Source organism: Pelodiscus sinensis, chromosome 21 (genome assembly GCF_049634645.1).
Source record: "Pelodiscus sinensis isolate JC-2024 chromosome 21, ASM4963464v1, whole genome shotgun sequence".
In the NCBI taxonomy this organism is placed as follows: Eukaryota; Metazoa; Chordata; order Testudines; family Trionychidae; genus Pelodiscus; species Pelodiscus sinensis.
The window spans coordinates 15181092-15201598 of NC_134731.1; the positions used below are offsets into that span (position 1 = coordinate 15181092).

The window sequence follows — 20507 nt, forward strand, 5'->3', positions numbered from 1 at the left end:
GCTAAATTACTCCCCATCATTTTGTATGTGTAGTTGGGATTATTTTTTCCAATGTACATTCCTTTGTATTTATCAATATTAAAATTAATTTGCCATTTTGTTGCCCAATCACCTAGTTTTGTGAGACTCTTTTGAAGCTCTTCACAGTCTGCTTTGTTCTTTGGTCTTAACCACCTTGAGCAGTTTAGTATCAATTGCAATTTTTGCCATCTTACTGTTTACCCTTTTCTCCAGATCATTTATAAATAGTTTAAATAGATTCCGTACAGGTACCAATCCTTTCAGGGACACCTCTCTCCATTCTGAAAACTGACCATTTATTCCTATCCTTTGTTTCCTGTCTTTTAAACAGTTACCAAACCATGAGAGGATCTTCCTTCTTATTCCATGACAACTAACTTTACTTAAGAGCCTTTCATGCTGGACCTTGTCAAAGGCATTTTGAGCATAACTATCCTGGAAAAGCCTCGTATTTGTAATGAAAGTAATTGAAAGTCTGGGGCCAAACTTTCTGAAATGCTTCAGAAAATCCCTCCCTTTTCTTTTCACAGGCTCCTTTTCTTCACTGCAGCAAACCTTTTTATTACATCCAAAGGGGAGCAAGTGCTGGAGTAACCAGGAGGTGGCAGCCATGGCATGCTTCTTTGGTATTGTTCTTCTGCAACCAGCAGGAGCATTAGAGCCCAGGAACAATCAATGTCATTTAAATGTTGTTTGATGGAACGGGTAGGTGGTGGTGAGGGGGGACAGGCTGGCATTTGACTGCAGCATGCTCACTGGAAAAGCTGGCTGGATTCCCAGCTCCCAAAGAAGGAATAAAACTCCCAGGCTTTTGGTGGCAAGGACTTTACAAAGGTTGTAAAATGTCACTGCAGGATGAGTGGAATTGGCATGCCCCCCATTCACACAGAAAAGCTGATGTTCCTGCAATGGCATTCCCACTTAGCTATACACCCCTTGGTTTAGTGGGGCTTGCAGGTGCTGATTGTGTTCCATGTGTTATCCAGTATGTTTGCCAGGTTCCTGGTAAGACACTCTTAGTTCTTATATGGCTCTCTTCCTCAGTCAATCCCAAAGTACATTATAAAGGAATTCAGTATCATCATCCCCATTTTACAGATGGGGAAACTGAGACACAGAGCAGTGATGCGACTTGGTCTATGTTCACTCAACAGCACTTAGGCAGCTGGTGGGCTAAAGGCACAGCCTGACATGTTGGCCAATATTTTCTCATTGTTTCCATGTGCTCCCCAGGCTGTATGTACCTCTCTGGGATTTCCTATCTCTGAGCTTTTCGGGCAGGAGCTTTTTGTTCTATGTTTGTACAGCATTGTAGCACCTGGTTCATGACGGTAGCTCCCAGGTGCTACAATAATACAAACAATAAATCACCATAATAATAGAGCCAGGACTAAAACTCCTAGCTTCATGTAGTGCACTACCCCCTAGACGACGCTACCTTCTCAGTCACATCCATCCAAACCATGTCCAGTGCAACCAAGAAGAGAATTTGGTACATAAGGGTCCATTTCCAATGGGCCAGATTCTATCCACTGGGTTTCACAGGGTGTAAATCAAAGAGAGAATTTGCCCCCAATGTGATTTGTAATACTGGACAGTCAAGAGGCTACAACTGAACTGGGTTCCAGGGTGCTTCATTCTGTACAAACACATCGTGAGAGATGGTCCCTGCACTTAACACCTCACAGTCCACATAGACAAGACAAAGGTGGGAGAAAGAAGGATCATGTCTCCATTTTATAGACCGGGACTGCACTACATAAAGACTAAGTGACTCACCCAATGTTACACATGGAGTCAGTGGCAGAGCCAAGTGTAAAATCTAGATCTCCTGAGCCCCAATCCACTACCTTAACTGTGTGACTGTCCTTCCTCTGTGAGACCTAGTTTATCTTACGACTTCATGCACATTGCAGTAGGGAGCAAAGGTGGTGGGGCACAGCCACTCAAAACTTGGGGGAAATGCTGACTTGTAATTGCTAATGTAGCTATAGTAGTTCTTGTGGCCTATGTAGCTGGTATCTGTTATGACTTTCTACTGCTCCTCTATTGGGGAAAAAGCCCAGCTTTCTGGCTGCAGGGGCACCTGCCATGCCTGTATTCTGATACCACCAGCTGCAGATGAGTCACATACACTGTGCTATCTTTCATAGCAACCTTACTTATGTTCTTTCTTGGGCTGTTGTTTTCTTAGCACCATTGCCCTTTATTTTAAGCTAACAGCTTGTGCCGGCTCTTAATGCTGAGCTTTGCAGTCATAGCTTAGTACTGCATAGACAATGAGCTCTGCAAAGTAGTATGGAACAAAAGGGGCTGGAGTGACAAATTCATGCAACAAGCACGGGGCTGCAGAGCTGTGCCGGTGCTGAACTATGGCACCTTACATGATTACAAAGGAAGCACGTGAGCGCTGCGTGGTACTGAGATCTCAAGAAGCGGTGAATTCTTACTTCAAGTGGCTGGTGTCCTTGCTCTCCAAGTCACCTTCCAGGGATGCAGGGGAAGATGGTGGAGAGAGGCTGCTGCGTCAGGGGGAGCGTCACGGGTGCAGAGGGGGAGAGGAGCCCTCCAATCTGTCGTTTCAGTAGTGCGGGGACATTGTTTGTCAGTTTTTCTTAGGCAGCTTCACTCACTACCTTCCATTCACCCTTCATGATTTACTAAATCGCTGGGAGTGCCTGCTTCTCTGCTGACCTCTTTCAAAGCAGATTTGGAGTGCAGCGACGAGCCAGGCCTGTTTGCATTTCCAGTGAAATCTGTCCCTAAAGAACACCCAAGGGACTGCTCTTTACCTGGGTGCTATAACAGATGGCTGCATAATGCGGTGCAATTAATACAGCCACGCCTGCAGGGGCTGAGAATTTACTGCCTGATAGGAGAGGTTACTGCAGCTAGGAGGTGACTAAGCACAAGTGTCCCTGTGCTTATTCCTAATACCCACATCCCAGGATCTCCCAGCGCTCTGAAGATACCACCATCCCCTATGAGATAGGGAAGCATTTTAGCCACATCTCACAGTTGAGGCGCTGGGGGTTGATCAAAGTCACACAAGGAGTTTGTGGCAGTGCTGGGAGTAGGCACAGTAGGGAATGTAGGAAGCCATATCAAAAAAGAGCTTGCTCAGAGGGAGTCGCTGCCTCACTAGTTAGGAGAGATTCTTCCACAAGTTCCAAATGGGGCAAATGGAACTGGTCCCGGAAGTGGGGCTAGCAGACTCTCCCAGAGCATAGGGACCACGACACAGTCTGGGAGCTGCTGGTGTATACTGTCTGGACAGAGGAGAGTTAAGGCAAGAATTGGATTGTAGCTTTCCAGGGGATTCTGCCTAGGTTTCTCATGTTCTAAGTTTGTGTTTGGGGGTTTTATGCTGGCTTGGCTCAGCCAGAGGCAGAGACACTGCAAACTCCCAGTGGTGGAGCAGTGCAGTGCAAACTCCCAGTGCAAAGTTGGTGAAAAGTGCAGATTTGTCGAAACTCAACTTTTGGCAGGAGAGGGCTGGATTTGACAGAACTTTTGCCGGGCAGGCGTCTGCGTGCACATGTGCACGAGGATAGCGCAGCACTGTGTGCATGGAGGGGTGAAAATAGCTAAGTGGCTAGAGGTTCATCTTGCTGCAGGCTGGGAAATGTGTGAAACCTCCAATATGATTGAGGGACGGGGAAACCATTCCCCACCCAGCTGGCCTAACAGTGAAGCAGCCCTAGGAAGAGAATCCAGGAGTTCTGCTTCCCCAGTGGGAATGGGCCTGGGGCATGTGTCGCTGTTCAATAGAACAACCCTGTGAGGGCGGCTGAATCTCTACTGTCCCTGGAACATCATCTGCCAGTGCCGGGGGGAGGGGGGTGGAGAGAGAGCCAGGGAGCTGCTCAGTGATTTCACAATCCTTGTTAATGAAGCTGCTCAACCGGCCACTAACTCCTAGGGGCTTAGGAGCTGGGCCGTAACTGACAGGCTGTCAATTTTTGTCCCACTAGCTCCTTCTATGGTTCTTCCTTTCACAGATCTGAATCTACGGTTCCCGCTTCCCAATTACTGTGGTCTCAGGAGGGCCTTTTCAATTAGCCCATTAGCCCATTTAGAGGTTCTCAAAAACCCCTCATTGCTGAGTTCGCTCAAAGTTATTCACGGTGCTTGCTTAGGTGAGACGACGATGCCTAGGGGAAGTGGCCTCTGCAAAGTGCCTGTCTCCTTGCCAAATAACCCGGGGCAAACCCAGAGCTTCCTAACCATGCTGATGTTATTCTGCAGCCCTCCCAGGGCTCAGTCCCAGCATGAATGCCGCACGCCCCTTCCTCATGCATTGGGCACAGTTAGGCAGCTGCGGAGCAGGCTTCACTTTGAAACCTCCCCTCCTTAGGGGGAGAGGGAATGACAGTCACACTCAGGGCCATCTTTAGGGGTGTGTGGGTCCCGGGATGCCCCTCCCCACCCCCATGCTCCAACCCAGGCCCTGCCGCAATTTGTCTCACTCTTCCCATCCTCACTTGTACCCTTCCCTCGAGCCTCCACCCTCTCCTGCCCCCATTGCAGCCCTTTCCCCAAGCACTGCAGTCCAGGGAATTATTGGGGCTGGCGTGGGGTGGCAACTGGGGTCGGGCCCCTGAACTCACCATGGTGGCAGGAGCCATGGGAAGCAGAGCAGAAGTGGAGTGACCCAGCCCACTCCATTCCCGAGGGAGAGCTACGCAGCAGGTGGGTCACTACTTGCCACAGTTCCCCTGCCACGGTGTGTGTGGGGGGGGGCCCGACCCCTGTAATCTCCCAAGCAGCCCTGATGAGGTAGGAGCTAACCTCAGTCTGGGGGTCCGTCTCATCAGGCCAGGGTGCCGGTCCCAAATCATCCTATGGATGGGACAGCTCTGGTTACGCGGTCTCCTTTACCAACTGTCCCCCAGGGCAGGGGAGCAGGAGCTGCTGTCCATAGGATCAGGTGGCCATGCAGCGATGAGGTGCAAGAATTCCTCCCAGAAGCCAAGCTGGATGTGAACCAGCAGCACCCACGGCATAGCTGGGGCAAAGCAGTCCCAGGAGAGGGCTACAGGCTATGAGCAGCTCCCTGAGCCACTCAGCCCTTGGGTGGATTTGCTTGAGACCCTAATAGGACCAGCCACAGTGTCAGACAACTGGCCTGCTTAGCCCAGTAGCCTGACTTCTGGCAGGGGGCAGTGCTAAAGAGGGAGTGGACAGACCAGGCATCGTTGTGTCTGGCAGTCTGAGGCATGCTCAGGCATGAGGTTGTGTCCTGAACATCTTGCCTAATACCCATTGATGGACACATCCTCCATGAGTGTATCTAGCTGCTGTTTGCATCTGTTACAGTCTTGGCCTTCTCAACACCTCTGGAAGTGAGTTCCACAGGCCGACTGTGTGTGGGGTGAGGAAATGCTCCCTTCTGTTTGAAACCCGGCGAACCCTGGCTCTCGTGTGATGGGAAGAGATAAAACACCTACGTTTTCCTTTTCTGCCCACCATTCCTGGTGTTAGAGACCTCTATTACCCTCCCTCCCCGGCCGTCTCCTTTCCAAGCTGAACAGTGCCAAGGTTATGAATCTCTCCCCATGTGGTAGCTGTTCCAGCGTCCTGAGCATTTTTGTTGCCCTTGAATGCATGGGGTCTTGGCCCTTCACACCACCTCTTCCCTGTCCAATCGCACAAATTCCAGAGCAGCAGCAGAACCAAAAGGAAGTGTGTTGCGTTCACCTGTGAGCTGAGAACACAGAGGCACCTGTCCGGGAGAACCCAACTCCTGCCACACATTTTGCATGCAGGAGAGTCACCCCTGCAAGTTCTTCTGGACAAATGAAGTGACAGCTGAGCAGCATTGAGGACAAGGCAGCAGGGCCCTTTCCTGGAGCTGTCTTTTTGCCCTGCTTCCCCCATGCCCATGCTGTTTGCACACACATTTACTTGCCTTGCCGGTGGAGAACCTCTCCTACAATAAGGGTGTTGGCATCCTGATTTCGTGGCTGGGAAAGGGCCCGGGTGTGTGTGCACATTGGCTAACTTGCTACTGCTCCCAAGGGAGTCGTGGAGCTCATGGATGAGACAGGCCTCTCTCTCCAAAAGGGCTGGAAGCACAAGTGACCGGACCAACACATGCTGAGGAAGCCCTGATTTCAGCTGCAGTTGTGCATCCCCGGCACTTTCTAAAGAAGGCCCCACTGGCCAGCTGTTCCAGAGAGCACCGCACCCACTATCATGTGATTTCACACTGGAAAGGGGGTTAAATGCAGGCCAGGTCAGTGCCTGAATCCCAAACCATCCCTAAGAACTTCACCCCAAACCCTAGTTCTGTAGGAGCAGAAAACGTGGGCTGGAACAAGATCTGAATACAAGTCTGACTTGGCCTCTTTCCCTGTTGGCTCGGGCCCCTAAATCCAGTTGTATTCAAGGCCGTGTCCCATCTTCAGCAGCCTCCCAAAAGCCTGAGACCCTTTCTCCCTGAAGCAGGGCCCCCGGTGGCCAGACTGAGGGGAGGAGGGTGTCACACGGTGAGCTCCATTTCATTCTGCACACACCATGTTGGTTGTCACCGTCAGTCTGTCTTGGAACCTCCCAGCTGAGGAAGGCACCCGGTGGAGCGGAGAGCCTGGCTAACCTGGGCAAGGCTAGTTACTCTAGACACTGGCCTGTCGCAGGTGGGGCGCCCTGAGGAGGCTGGCGGTGGGAGAACTCCCAAGACCCATTTCTCAGCTGCCAGCCCATCCACAGGAAGGAGCCCGAAGGGGGGAAGGAGTCGCAGTTCCTCTGCTGAGGGCCAGTGGCCGCACGAACACAGAGCGCGCTCTGAGAAGGAGGCTGACCGCCACCACTTCTAGGCTGGCCAAGCCAAGAAGACAAGATGGGCGGCCTGGGCTAAGGCAGGGGATTTTCAAACTTTTTTCTCATGATGCAGTTGAAGAAAATTGTTGATGCCACAACCCGACGTAATGTGACTAGAGCAGCGGTTCCCAACCTTTTCCAGAGCGTGACCCATTTTGACAATGCAGGAAGACTTGGTGACCCAAGGTGATTCAAAAAATGTGTGAATGGCTCCTTAAGAGTCACCTGGCAACCATTTTGAAATGTAACGGTGACCCATATTTGTAGGCTCCGGGATGGGGCTGAGGAGGAGCTTTGGGCTGTAAGAGGGGGCTTTGGCTTTGGGGGGGTCAGAGCAGCGGCAGGAGGGCTACCGTGAAACGCTCCCAGTCAGCGGTACAGCAGGGGGATCAAGGCAGCTTCCTGCCTCTTCTGGCACCACGGACCATGCTGCCCCCAGAAGCAGTCCGCAGCAGGTTCCCAGCAAATGGGAGTGCGGACAGTGGCAGCCCGTCAAAACAGGCGATTTAGGCGGTCGCCTAGGGCACCAAGATAAACTGTTTTTGGAGGCGGAGGTGCCGATTGCGCACTGATCGTGTGTTTCGCTTAGGGTGCTAGTTGCCAGCAGCTCATCTTGGGCCGCTCCTGAGTGCAGAGATAAAGCTCGGGGCAGGGGTAGTGAATGGAACCCTGTGCACCGCCCTCTTTCCCCCCCACCCCCACGTACAAGCAAGGCCTGTTGCTGGCTTCTTCTGGGGCCCAGCACAGCCTGTGGTGCCGAGACAGGCAGGTAGCTGCCTTAGCCTCCCCACTGCTCACCTGATCCCTTTGCAGCATCAAGACCCAGGGCCCGACAGTCTTGGGCCGTGACCCCTCGTTTGAAAACCACTGGTGTAAGGACACTGGCCAGCCCTCAGACTCAGAAGGGGGCTGAGAGCAGACTGGGCTGGTTGTTATATTCCACAGCCCGGGACTCGCTGGGGCTTTCAACAGTAAAGTGATGGTAGATCAGAAATCCCTTGGCTACCCTGTGTTCCCTGCTTGCCAGCTGCCCGGTCCTTGGAGGGGTTAATAGAGAAGGGCAGAGGGCCTGCAGGCAAGGGAAACTCTGGGGGAGCAAGCGTAAAGCGGCAGGGCAGGAAAGGCAGGTCCTGGGGTCCGAGACAGCTGGCTTGGGGTAGGGGATCCGCTGAAGGCATCAGACACAGTCTGCCTCTGGGAGTGAACCCAAGCAGCCAGAGCTAGGCCTGCCAAGGAGACGATGGCAGCAGTTGGCTTCACTCAAAGCCGCCTGGTGTCTGTGCAGAGCAGGGAAGCCAGTGAGCTGCCTACTGGCTCCCTGCATAGAGCTGCAACCCAATACTTTATCAGCTCAGTGTCTGCCTCTGTAATGACAGGGAGCCTTCAGAGGGAGCCAGCCAGTCCCTTCTCTGCCACTGTGCCTTGTAATTAACCCCTTGGTGACCATCCTTGTGACTCCTCACCTGAACAAGGTGAGCTGAATGTAATCCTGTTATTTATACTATCCTAATGCCTAGGAGTCTGAGCCCTGAACCCGGCGCCAGACGCTGTACCAACACAGGACAGAAAGACAGTCCCTACCCCAGGGGCATCATCCCTGAGTCTCCTGCCACCCCAGAGGACACATAAATCCCCCAGTTCTAGGAGTTATTTATTCCACCAAGAGGCCCCAGCTGGGTGTTGCATAAACAGCAAACTTACAGTCTACTAGGCAGATGCAGGGAGGAAGGTTGAACAGGCCCAGAGAGTGTCCTTGTTCCCCATCCTGTGTCCTAGCCATTAGGTCATGCTGCTAGCCATTTTCTGCTTCCTCTCTGGCTGCACCTTTTCCCCCTTCTGCTGCCAGAGAGCAAGACAGCCTGGTTTGCTGCTGCTCCTATAGCTACACCTCAAGTGTATCTCCACTGTGATGGAGAGGGGATGCAATGGAGAGGGGATGCCAGCTGAGGGCTGGGGGGAGGGGAGGAGGAGGAGAGAGAGAGAGAGAGAGAGAGAGAGAGTGTGTGTGTGTGTGTGTGTGTATAAAAATTGTTCTCCTTAGCCTCTGAGGACAGGACAAGAAGCAATGGGCTTAAACTGCAGCAAGGGAGGCTTAGGTTGGACATCAGGAAAAACTTCCTATCTGTCAGGGTGGTTAAACACTGGAACGAATTGCCTAGGGAAGTTGTGGAATCTCCATCTCTGGAGATATTTAACAGAATGACTCCTTTGCCTCCCTAGTCCTGCTGCGCACCTCAAGTTCCAAGAGCTACTATTTCAAGCCATCCTTTCTTGTGTCCCCAGAGCCTCCTGGGGCTTCTGATTCCCAGTCTGAATCTTCTCAATTAGACCTTATTCTGATGCCTTCCCCACTTGGGTTGTCTTTAATTATTTATTGCATTTTTTCTTCCCCTCTGTATCTTCAGCTTCTTTCAAGTGATTATTTTCTTTCGTTTCCCTTCAGCTGTGGCTCTCCCTGCTTCCCTGCAATTAATGTTCTTTCTCCCGCTTGTTTTTATCTCACTCTGCCTTTTGCTCTCTGCAAGATCTCTCTGTTCATGCAGCTTGCATAGCTGGACTTTTCACTTAGCTTCTCTGGCCTGCCTCACCGTAGTTTTTTCTCGGGAATCTTCTTTTTTTCCCCACCCCAGCCAGCTTTTCTTCTTGGTCTCTTAGGGTTTCTTCATGGCTTTTTTCCCTCATCTTCACAGCATTGACAGAGCTTCTATTCTATTCTATTCTATTCTATTCTATTCTATTCTATTCTATTCCTTGTACTACTCACAGATCAATATTTGCTCTTCACCTGGCCTTTCTTTTCTGAATGCTTCCACACCCAGGAAACTGACTCTAAGTCAAGTAACTTTTCTCCTGTACCTACCTAGGATTGCTAATGTACAACAGATCCCCCATCACTGGCAACTCTTAAATCAAGCTTGGCTTTTTTTAAAAGACATTCTCTCGTTCAAAAGGAATTCTTTTTGGGGCTGATCTTTGATCTGCATCGTGCCAAGGGTCAGGCTAGAGCAGGTGATCACAATGGTCCCTTCTTGTCCTTGGATGTCTGTGAGACTAGCAACTGCAATAGATTCATCCTCAGCAAAACAGCACAGTTACTCAGGGCCCTGTGAAGTCAGACAAACATCCTGGCTCCCTTTCCAGGCATTCTCAGTCAGGGTGTGTTCCTATTATAGATGGTCACAAAACGGCGGTTTCCTCCTGGAAAATGTAAACCAAAGTGAAACTGTTCTCGGTGAAAAATTCTGGCCTTTGGTTGTTAAGAGAGATGTAGCTCTGCTAGTTCACCTAGTGGGTGTCCATGTAACCTCACACTAGGGCTTCATTTGTAATGAAAGAGGTGCCAGGACCAGGGGCATTGGAACACGGGGGCTAAAACTGGAGTCCAGCCCAGGTAAGAGTAGCTATGGACTGGGCTCAGGGGATTCCCCCTGCCCAGTCTACAGTTCCCCACAGCTGCCCTGGCAGCTCTTACCATGGCCCGGCTGTGGCTCTTCAGCCCTGTCCTCCACTTGGCCAGGGCAGAGCCTCAGAGGGGAGTGAAGGGGGGCCCACAAAGGGGCAGAGCCTCATGGTCTCCCCTCCCCCCCATTAAGAAGACTCCATCACCCCTAGCTGGGGCGCAAGCAATTTCTTTACATTGGTCCTGGGTCTCAGCCCTGGCAAGCCTGGGCACAGAGCTCTGCCTCAGAGATATGTTTGAGTCACAATGCCATGGGCTCTTGTCTGTGGTCACCTAGGTTCTGGAGAGCTCTAGGGTAATTGCTCCAAACACTGAGGGGCACCTGTCCTCATTCCTAGGGGGTAAAATTCACGCCCGTACAGAGGCCTGTGTGCCACTTAAGTCCTCTGACTAAGCTTTACAAGTGGGACTGAAGGGGAAGACTGCGTTGCACCGAGGGAGTTCGGCAGGGCCTGCCGCGGAGAGAGGCCAGCTCTGCACCAGGGGTGCTCCACTCCATATAGCTTATCCCAAAGGTGATTGCTCAGTCACTTCCGTACAGTGTGTAAACGGCTGCCAAGGAGGCAATGCTGGACATGGCAGGGCTCTTTAATCCAGTGAAAAAAGGCAGAACCAGACCCAGTGGCTGGAAGCTGAAGTCAAACAAATTCCACTCAGAAATTGGGCACCACTGTTCACAGTGTGGGGGATTGACCAATGGAGCAGAGAAGGGAAGTAAAATCCTGTTTAGAATGTTAGCTGGTTAAACTGTCAGCTGGGCTGCTGCGTCATGCTGCAAGTGGGGGGCTGCTGCAGCCAGACTGGGCTGGGCCCATAGCACTGCACTGCAGGTGGAGGGCTGTTCCAGCCACACCAGGCATTGGTTAACTGGTTACAGGTAAGCATCACCTGGTAAGGGTGATACTTACTGGGTGACTGGTTAACGGGTTACCTGTTTATATCCCTAGAGCAGACTCCCAAGGAAAGTGGGGGATTCTTCCGCAAATTGAGATTGGAGGTCTTGCTAGGAGAGCTGCTCTAATTAAATCCAAGCTTTTGGGCTCCACACTGGTGACTAGCTGAAATTTCATGACCGGTGCTATCCAGGAGGTCAGACTGGATGATCTAATGGTCTCTTCTGGCCATAAAGTCAGTGACTCTATAAATGTCTGTGTATCGTATACTGGCAAAGCACTTTTAATGCAGTCACAGATTTACCGGCAGTCCCACACTTTTGCTGGGATTGTTTAGGGCTTGTCTACATTTGCACGTTTTGTTACCAAAACCTGCCCTTTGGTGACAAAACAGTGAGAGAGTTTACACTGCAGTGTGACTTTTGTTGGGAAAAATATCCAGTTTTGGCAACAAAAAACTTCCAGCCCTGAGAGAGATGTTTGTCTTTTCCCTTCCCTTTATTGTCGTGGACTCTGCTGTTTGTTTTGTTGAGAGAACTGGCTTCCTCCAGTATCCCACAATGCCTGCCCTGGTGGCTGTGCTCAGTGTTTTATGCGATCTCTGCTGCCCTGCAGATATGTGCTCCTCTCCTGTCAAAGCTCCAGGAAGTATCTGACAGCTGAGTGAGCCGCTCCCTTTGGGGAACAAAGAACAAATCATTCGAGTGGTTTTGTTCCGCCCTGCACTAGAAAGATAGCAGCACACAGACTGCTGCTGCAGAGGACGGGCTGAAGAGACTGCTGTGCTGCTTTGATTTTCCTCAGCACAGAGAGCTCACAGAGCTATGAGGGAATCCCAAGAAGCACAGGGATCAGCTCTGCCTTCCCATAGCACTGCACTGTGAGATGCTTACCCACATTGCTTTGCTCTATCTGTCCACAGGGTGCTAGCAATGTGGCCAGAAAATTTCCACAGTAGGAGGCAGAAAAACTGGTTTGACCAATTTTCACTTTTGGTGACTTTTGCCTGTTGACAGCACTTTTGTCACCAAACCTTCCCAATGTAGACATAGCGTCCTGGCGTGAGTGTGGCATCCTGTCAAGCAAAACAGTTTACACTGGTAAAAGCACAATTTTGCCAGTATAGGGACATCTCCACTTTTGTACAGCACCTAGCACAATTGGGGTCGTTGTCCATGACCTAGGCCCTACCACAAGACAAATAATAAATACATGAGGGGCTTTTATTGGTGCAGTTGTGTCAGTTGGGGTTCACGCTTTCTTGCATCCCAGTTGCCATATCTATGCAGGCAGAAAACTAGTGTAGATCCGGCCCAAGATACTCCTCATTCTACTTACTGGATACTTACCATGATCACAGGGCCTAGATATTTGAGTGCCTCACAATTCCTCATGTATTTATCTTCACAATGCCCCTGGGACTCAGGGACTTGCTGTTTTCCCTTTTGTACAGACAGGGAAACTGAGGCAAGGAAGGGTTATGTGACTTCCCCAAGGCTGCAAATTGAGCCATAGTCTGGGCTAGAACCCAATCTCTCTGAGCCAGGCCTTGTCTATACACACAGGTAGTACTGCTTTAATTATACTGGTGTTGTGAAGGTGGTATGACCCCTAGTGTGAATGGTCTCAGACTAGTACAGCGGTGTTTACCTCAGTACAAGATACAAGGTGGGTAGGGAAATATCTTTTGTTGATAGAAAAAGGGTCAACCTTTCAAGCTTGTTGTTACCCCAGAATGCCTATTCACTTACGGGCAGGGTATCAGCTCTGTAGCCTAGTTTAACTGCATCCAGAATTACAGCTGGATGGGTAGATCGGTAAAAATCACACCCCAAACTGACCCTAATTATGCTGGTACAAAACTGCGTGTAGCCCAGGTCTTAAATCCTGCGCTAACCATTGGACTATGCTGCCTTCCCATCACGTATGTAAATATACTAGGTGTCCCCTTGAATGTATCAGAAACATGTGTCTGAGCACATCAGCGTAAAGCACTGCCCAGCACGGGCTGATCCAGCACTGCAGCCTAACAACACTTTCTGCTGAAGTTGGGTATTTCCCCTGAGACGCCGCGCAGGGAGCTGCTGCAGTGAAAATGCTGCAAGAGGCCCAGGCACTGTAATATTCCAGGTGCACCTGAGTGGAAGAGCTGGAGAATGAGTTACTCTCTGATTCCGTTTGCCTTGGAAAGCCGCCTGATCAATTATTCAGTGCTGCAGCCATGCCAGGTGGTTATAAAAAGATGACTGCAGGCACAGGGCAAGGTGCCCACCCTGGGGAAGCTGGCTCACTATCTCGGCTAGGTTTGCTCTGCTACTGGAATTCACACAGGAAAGGAACAATCCAGGGACAGGTTATTCCCCCGAGAGGACATTTGCTCTCGCTCAATAGAGGACATAGATGTTAGTGACAACAGCCCAGGGAACAGCGAGCGAGAGGCGTTTGCAGAGAGGCGAGTGAGAGCCAGTCCAACACGGGCGGGCTCTCCTGCACGTCTCGTCATCCTTATTTTGCAGAACGAAAGCCAGCAAAGTGGTGTGTGTTCGCTCCCCTGCTCTTCCTCTGCCATTCCAACAGCAACGCAGAGAAAGCGCTTGTGACGTTTTACCTCCTCGTGGTGGTGCTGGGCTGACTCCCAGCTGCTGCAAGTGCAAGAAACAGTCCATGCCCCCTGGATTTCTCGTTTGTAGAAACACCTGCTCAGAGGGCAGCTAGCATTCACTGAGCACGGGTGTTGCAGAGTGGCCTGTCTGGGAGTGGGAAGGTTGTTTTTTGTCCCCCAGGCCCTGTCTACACTAGGGCAGTGTCAGTGGTTTCGGGATCTCAGTATCCTGCTCTTCTGGGTGGATGCAGTGATCCCAGCAAAGCGAGGCTGCTACTCTTCACCCCCACGTGATGTAGCTAGGGCGACAGAAGTGTGTCATGTGGGTGTGGGTGGGGAACCACCCCATCCTGTCCATGGAGAACAGCAGGCGCTCTGTGCAGGGCACCTACAAAGTAGAGATTTGAACCAACCCGTCTGGATCCAAACACTGCATCAGGGCAACTAGAGAGCCCGCGGGAGACATTGGGGTGGGACGTAAAAAGTGCCTACATAAAATATGTAGCCCAAATATCAGGACTTTCCCTATAAAATCAGGACATTTGGTCACCTTGGGTGTGGCAGTGTGTCAGGGATGCCCCCCGATCCTGCACCCGGTAGCAGCAAGATGAGTCTCTGCCAGCCAGTAAAATAGAGAGAGTTTATTACTTCTCCAGGATACAGCACAACATAGACGTGATGTGGGTATAAGGAGTCAGGGCCAGGCAGCCTAACTCTCCTTGGGTAGGGGGTCCATGGGCCCCGACCCCTCAGTACTCAGCTTAGTCTCTTCCCTTCATGTTTTTCCAGACAAGACTGACTCTTCCCCAAACCACACCCTTCCTTTGTTCAAACTCCTTCCCTCTCTGGTGAGTACCAGTTGGGCCATGGTCTACACATCAGGGCCTTCAGGGTGACTCCCCTGCTGGGCAGTGCTTACAGACAGACTCCAGTAGGGGTCATCCACAGCCCAAGCATTGTGCCCAGCGAGTGGACTGTACCCCCACTACATCACATTAGGGTGTCTGAAACCCTAACCCAAACTCATTCTACCCCTGGCCTTGCTTCTCTATTGGGATGAATGCTCCTTCAGGCCCAGCTAGAGCTGCCTCCTTCAGGCCCAGCTAGGGTTGCCTTTATATATTAAAAAAAAAAAAAAAAACCTACAAGACTTAAGCAAAAAAAGAAAAAAAACCCATTAAAACAGCATGTCCCCTTTAAGAGTGAGTGCAGGGATAGGAATAGGGGAGCGGTTGAGCACTAAGACCTAGGGGGAGCTTCCCTTTGGTCAACAGCCATTTTGTGAGGGCAGCCTTGCGGAACCAGGTAAGCATGGGGGCTGGGGAGGGAGGGGGCTGGAGGAGTTGGGGGAAGGCCAGGTGCTGAGTGTTTGTAGGGTTGCCAGGTGCCCGGCATTTTCACCTCCTGGCCTGGGGAAAAAATCAGAAAATACTGGACATTTTAGGTGTTCGGTATTCTGAATTTTTTTACCGGACAGGAGGTGAAATACCGGACTGTTTGGGTGAATACCGGACACATGGCAACCCTAGGCCCAGCTGGAAACTCCAACATGGTCGCCTCCCATAGGCCACTGTAACAGCTCTCACACACGTCCCCTTTCGGTCACTGGCTGCTCTCACCATCCCCTTCCCTGTACTCACATTGCCAACTTCTGCCAAGTATCGAATCCCTCCAGCCTTCACTGCTGTGTGGGATACATTTTGTTACATGCACCAGGCATGCACAGATGTGCAGCACCACTGGAAACCCTTTATTAGGAACACTGGCCCTGGCTGTGTTCTCCCACAGTGCGCCAGCCTGTGTGTTTGTGCCAGTTTGGCCCGGGCACAACAGTAATTTGCTGCTGGCTTGGGCCAATACTGGGCTACAGTCCCCTGGAGTAAGGAGAGGGCACAGAGAGTTGCTCAGCACCAGTGAGGCTGAGGACATGGGCCACTGAGGCGGTGAGCCTGCAGACACACCCTGTCCACTGCCTGACGCCGGTCGCCCTGTGCAGGTTTCTGTGCTCTGTTTGGCTGTCATATACACCGCCGTGTGAAATCGGAATTCTCCTGTCCTTAAAGGACCAATTAGAGAGAAGAAAGGGGGGAGGCCGGCTGCTGTGCTAACGATGACTTGTTACAGAGACCCAGTTAATAACCCTGAGCCAGTGCTCTCCAGGGTGTGACCGCATGGCGCTGATGCCATTCAGTGTAGGTTGCGTTTGGCCCACGGTGTGGTTTGTGTGGGTGCTGTGGGGCTGGTGCCTTGCTTCTGCAACCAGCCTTGTGGGTTCTCCAGGCTCATTAGTGCCCACGGGTGCTTTGGGCACCTTTGAGGAGGTGGGGGCCGAATGCAGATGTTCAATCGTCTTTTCCTGGGGGGGATGCTTTGCATATGCCCCACTGCCAGAGAAAGAGTTAATAGGAGCCAGAGGGCAATTAGCACACTCCCCGGGCTCAGCTGAGGGGGAGGAGCTGGCTAAATCAAGGCTGAGACCAACTGAGAGTAGTGGAAGGTGATTAAGAAGGGCAGGAGAGTCATGCTGGGGTCCTCCCTTGAGAGGGGAGCTTTGGAAAGGGCTGGGAGAGAGACTAGGAAGGACCCGGCCCGCAGATAATAGGGTGGGATGAAGAGTCCGGATTCCAGCCCAGGATATCTGTGGCAGGCAGCTCCCTCGGGTGCCCTGCTGGCCTCTGAGGAAGGTGAGAGCCCCCAGTGCAGGGGAGATGGGCTGGAGGCCTGCGTGATTCACCCGGGAAGGGGTGGGAATGAATGTGACATGGGCCAACTCCTGGGAAGAAACAGCCTAGACTGGAGTGGTGAGGAGAGCCTGCTCCACCATGCCCACCTGAGGGCATATGCCAGCCGGTGAGTCACTGTCTCCTTTGCTTATGGACTTCAGGCTAGATCACTGCTCTCAGCCAGGAGTACTATGCCCCTGAGGGTGCACCAAGATCTTCCAGGAGTACAGCCACTCATCTAGATATTTGCCTCGTTTTAAAACCGGCTCTGTAAAAAGCACTAGCAGAGTCAGCACCATCTCCAGGGTCATACAATGACTCGTTTGTACTGCTCTGTCTACTGTATGCTGAGGTGTAAGGACAATATTTATACCCCAATTAATGTATCGTATAATTGCATGGTAAAAATGAGCGAGTCAGCAAGGTGTCAGTACTGATGTGTTGGGATACATCTGTATTGTTGTGTCTGTGTAAGCAAGTTGTTTTTAAGGGAAGTGACACTTGGGGGTAGGCCAGACAACCCAGACTCCGGAATGGGGTGCGGTAGTCTGGAAAGGCCAAGAGCCGCTCTACTAGAGTCTCCAGTGGGGCAAATCAGCTTCGCTCCCCTGGTTTCACTGGGCCGATGATATTGGTGTCAGCAAAGCTGGGCTGATGGATGCTGGCTGGGGATCTGCCCCAGTGCATTCTGGGTTATGTGCATTGCTGGGCCAGCTACTGCATGTATTATCCTCCCTATGTGATCCTGAGGGGTGTTGAGCCCTTAACGTCAGTGGGCGTTAGAGGTACCACAGCCCCATTCAGGATTAGCCACTAAACTGTGTGCTGAAGGCTGTCGGCCTGATGCTCTGCTCTCTCACATACGGGTTCACGCTGGCGTCACTCCATGGATTCGCTCCTGACTCGCCTGAGTCAGCAGACCCTCTTGCTGCAGTGGGAGCAGGGCATTTCCCCCCAGGTCCAGTACCCTCAGCTAGCCGGGTGGCAGAGATTCTGCAGGCCAGATGGAGCAGGCAACAGGACACTCTTGGGAGGCTCAGGAATTGTTAGGAAACGCAGGCCTCGAGGCAGTGGCTCCCAATTTGATTGAATAAGCGCTTGGGTCTATCTTTGGCTGGTGCCCCACCTGGTTCTGTGACTCTGAATGTGCCATGAATGCTTTGGGTTGGAGTGGGAAGGAATTGCAAGTGGATTTTTGATGCACAGCTAGGGAAAGCCCTGGCTAGCACCTTCTACGGTTTTACCAACCTGCCCTTCCTGCATCCTGTCATCCCAGCACCTCTCTTTATAGTAAGCTGAAGATTCAGCCTGGGAGGGAGCTTTATACGGCAGAGCCAGCAGCCTGGGAGGGAGCTTTATAAACTTTATAAGCTTTATACTGCAGAGCCAGCAGTGTGGGGCAGCAGCCAGCTCCCAGGAGCTGGGCCGGGAGCCGGCGCCAGCTGAACAATTTAACAGCAACCAGAGCTGATAAGCTGAAGCTTTTTGGTTAACCCATGTACCGGTTAAACTCTTCCATCCTCCCTGGGTAACCTCTGGAGCCTTACAGTCCAGCGGATCAGTGTGGAAGCTTGTCATTGGGGAATCAGAGGGCTGGCTGGCCGGCCCTGCTGTGCACCTGTTCTACTGGAACAGAGACAGAGCCATTGGTCCATCCCCTCTCACCCCTGTGCCAGTCAGAACCTGATTCCAAATTTTTTGGGCCTATTTCCTGCAGCAAAATATCTCCCAAAGCCCAGACAAAGGTATTTCTAGCGACGCGTGCAGCCTGCCAACCCGCTCGGGAAGCCAGCGAGTGGCTGAAGGCTGGGAGAAGAGAGGTGACGGAGAGCTCAGATCAAGTGTCTGGGCTTTATTGCTGGAGCCTATGGCTTACATAAAGAACTTGTCCCTGGGCAGCGACCTGCCACATGGGCTACGCAGAGGGACTCTGTAATGTATGGGCAGGATTCATTGTATGAGCACCAGGCCATCTTCTGTCCCAGCATGGAGGGGAGGGGGCTGATCCTAGATGTATTTCCAGTGAAAGGAAGGGGGAGATGGAGTCACGCCAGTATCCTTTGGGTAGGCTGTGAGGGTCGTACCCTCTAGTGGCTAGTTCCACTCACTACGCTCATGGTGTAGTTCCTTTGGCTGGAGGGGGCTGGTGCTTGTGGGGCTGCAGGTCCAGGATTCAGTCGGGGGGATTGTTGTAACCATACACGGAATTGTAGCGTTGAAAGCAGCCAGTCATTCTGCTGCTGAGGAAAGTGCATCTGCCAACCTGGAAAGTGCAGGGTGCAGCCATTAGCTCTGGAGTCTTTCCCATTCTTTGGATGCCATCTGCAGCTTAGGAGATGGGTTTCTAGGAAAGGCAATGCACACACAGGGCTCAGAACATCTAGGCTCAGTTCCTGCTTCTGCCACAGAATCCCTGCATGACCTTGGATGAGTCACTTAGTTTTTTTGGGTCTCAGTTTCCCCATCTATAAAATTGGGGGGGAGTATAACATTCCCTCCTCTGTTGGAGAGAGGGGACTGTCTCCTACTAGCACAGTGGGGCTCCCATCTAACTGGAGTGCCAAGGAGCTACCATCCTCCTCCCTGGTGGGGTTTTCCAGACCTTATTGGCCCCCTTCCATAATGAATGAGTAGAACAAGAAGGGGACCAATACAGTCCGTATGTGGGAGGCTAGTGGCTGGGGCACGGGGCTGGGACTCAGGAGAGCTAGGCCCTGGCCTGAGCTCTGCCACTGATCTTTCAGGTGGTCTGAGGCAAGTGACTTCCCACCTCTGTGCCTCTGTTTCCCCTCCCATACATGGCCTGTCTTACCCACTTAGTTTTCAGGCTCACACAGGCTTTGCGTGTGACTACATGTAACCCACATATCTGCTGGGTGTGGTGCACTGTCCCCTCTAGGGGTACCATGGCCACTTACAAGAGTATAAAGAGCACCTCTCGTCCAGTCTGAAGTAAGCAGTCCTGCCCCTGCCCTGGGCCAAAGACCCTGGACTCATTCTCTGTGTCAGCAGGGTCTCCAGATGCAAATGGGGTCCAGACAGCTCTCATAAACTCCGTGGCCTCAGCGAGCCCAATCAAGAGCTATCGCCTACTACTCTGCCTGCCACCACCTGCCCCACGGCCATTCCTGTGGCTAACCCAAGCCCACAGGGCTCTAACTCCCCTCTGTTGGCTCCCACCAACTGCCACGGCAAACTTGACGCTCCGGTGTGGGGCAGCAGGCTCCCTGGTAACTGAGCCACCCTGGCTGTGTTCTCCCCCGTGACTTTCCTGTGACATCTGCTGCCTCTGCGAGCTGCAGCAAGATCCTTTCTCTTGGATGAGCCGCTAGACCCTGTGGGAGGCAGGAGGAACAGTTCTGAGCTGCGTGCCATCGCCGCCGCGCCAGCCACTGCCCCCCACAAAGCCCTGGGGCCTGAGAACAGCTGGCAGCTCAGCTGATGTATGAGGCCGGATAAGGACACCCAGGGTGCTGAGGGAGCGCAGCCTGGGGTTTTTGTCCGGGAACTAAGTAGCTCTTACCAAGTAGATGTGTGCAGGGAATTGAGCAAGAGGGAGGCCGGGATCAGATCCCTGCCACACATGGAAACGAGCAGAGTACCGCTGTCTGTCGCTTTCCAGGCCCCTGCGGTGTTTGCAGACGGAAGCTGGAGCAGATACAGGGATGCTGTATGTGTGTGTCTCTAATCCCTTGACTCCTACAGACCCTGCAGGAGTCTTTGCCAGGCAGAGGCCGTGTGGGGAGATGTAGGGGTGCTGCAAGTAGGGTGAGGCTTGGGCAGAGAACAGAGGGAGTGGCTAGCCCAGGGCTGGACTGCCGGGTTCCTAGAGCCAGTACCTAAATATCACACCACTCTGGAATCCAGATGTGCAAAGTGTTTGCCCAGTCGCCAGCTGGAGAGCAAAGCTGGATTGGCTACTATATAAAAGTGCCAGTCCAAGGCCCGTTAAATCTGTCCAAGCAGCTCTCAGTGACCTACGGCCA

General features: G+C 52.1%; 1 protein-coding gene across 7 annotated transcripts in view; it reads left to right on the plus strand.

The window, feature by feature from the left end:
* The window catches only part of LOC112544163 (uncharacterized), a 45028-nt gene that overhangs the window by 16128 nt on the left and 8393 nt on the right, over positions 1–20507 (plus strand). For 2 of the 7 annotated variants that reach the window (XM_075904935.1, XM_075904934.1), the window contains exon 3: positions 552–726. The exons of 2 other annotated variants lie outside the window; for them this stretch is intronic. The gene's annotated coding sequence lies outside the window, so the exon portion shown is untranslated. Of the gene's footprint in view, positions 1–551; positions 727–8874; positions 16649–20507 lie in introns of those variants that run through there. 3 more of the 7 variants (XR_012897099.1, XR_012897097.1, XR_012897098.1) reach the window with 2 other exon arrangements.